The sequence below is a fragment of the Microtus ochrogaster genome, chromosome 19 (genome assembly GCF_000317375.1).
Source record: "Microtus ochrogaster isolate Prairie Vole_2 chromosome 19, MicOch1.0, whole genome shotgun sequence".
NCBI lineage: Eukaryota > Metazoa > Chordata > Mammalia > Rodentia > Cricetidae > Microtus > Microtus ochrogaster.
In genome coordinates, this window is record NC_022021.1 from 46,171,350 (window position 1) to 46,172,863 (window position 1,514).

Consider the following 1,514-nt stretch of genomic DNA (forward strand, 5'->3'; position numbering starts at 1 on the left):
GATGGGCCTGTGAGCTCCTCTCCCCCTTCTACCACTGCCCACCGCTGAGTGCTGTCTTCTGCTGGGGATGGGCCTGGGAGCTCCTCTCCCCCTTCCACCACTGCCCACTGCTGAGTGCTGTCTTCTGCCTGGGGTGGGCCTGGGAGCTCCTCTCCTCCTTCCAAGCTAGGTTGACTGGCTTGATCTCATACAGGTCCCATGCAGGCGACCACAGCTGCCGTGAGTTCCTGGGTGCTGCAGCTTTTGGACAGGTCATTTTCATTGCGCATTATCCGTGATTCACTTTCATTTTCCCGTCTGCTCTGCCAGCCACTGCTGGAGAGAGGTGCACATTTTCAGCCATGGTTTCCTGCCACTAGGGTTAGCTGAGCCAGAACCAGGGATGCATTTGTCCAACACAAGCCTAAGTGTCTCCTGATACTCAAGGCAAGATCTTTGACAAAACACAGAAAACTTTGGGTTAGTCGGGTCTTGTCCATGAACTATAGAACTTTAGATACAACATTTTTGCATGGGATCTTCATCAAAAGGAGTAGTAGTCTTTTTAAATATTATATTAATTATATGAAATAATGGGTTTCATTGTGGACTTTTGTCCGTGTACATAATGCACTCTGGTCCTGCTCATTCCCCTTTTATCTCTCTTTTTTTTTAAAAAATATTTATTTATTTATTATGTATACAATATTCTGTCTGTGTGTATGCCTGCAGGCCAGAAGAGGGTACCAGACCCAATTAGAGATGGTGGTGAGCTACCATGTGGTTGCTGGGAATTGAACTCAGGACCTTTGGAAGAGCAGGCAATGCTCTTAACCACTGAGCCATCTCTCCAGCCCCCCCCCCCCTTTTATCTCTTAGCTCCTGTCTTAGTTACTTTTCTATTGCTGTGGTAAGACATCATAACCAAGGCAGTTTATAGAAGAAAGAGTGTTGGGCTTACAGGGTTAGAGCCCATCCCCATCACAGTGGGACCACGGCTGCAGGCAGGGTGCTGGAATAGTAGCCGAGAGCTCCTGTCTGACCTGTAGGCAGAAGACAGAAAGCCAGCTAGGAATGGCATAGGCTTTTGAGACCTCAGAGCCCACTCCCAGTGACATATCTCCTTGAACAAAGCCTCTCTGTTTTGTTCTTTTGAGACAGGGTTTCTCTGTGTAGCCCCGGCTGTCCTGGAACCCTCTCTGTAGGTCTGTAGATCTCAGACTCAGAGATCTGCCTTCCAAGTGCTGGCGTGTGTCACCGCCATTGGCAAGGCTACTCGTACTAATCCTTTCCAAATAGTTTCACCAACTGGGGACCAAGTATTCAACTATATGAGCTTATGGGACCACTCTCATTAAAACTACCGTATCTCCCCTCTCCCCAATCCCTTCCTCTTTCCCAATAGCTCTGAAGAAGTACCTTTTGCCTGGCGGTGGTGGCGCACGCCCTTAATTCCAGCACTCGGGAGGCAGAGGCAGGCAAATCTCTGTGAGTTTGAGGCCAGCCTGGTCTACAAGAACTAGTTCCAGGGCTGG

General features: G+C 49.1%; 1 protein-coding gene across 1 annotated transcript in view; it reads left to right on the plus strand.

Annotated features, from left to right (window-relative positions):
* The window catches only part of Fam173b (family with sequence similarity 173 member B), a 24,148-nt gene that overhangs the window by 7,920 nt on the left and 14,714 nt on the right, over nucleotides 1-1,514 (plus strand). The window lies entirely within an intron of this gene.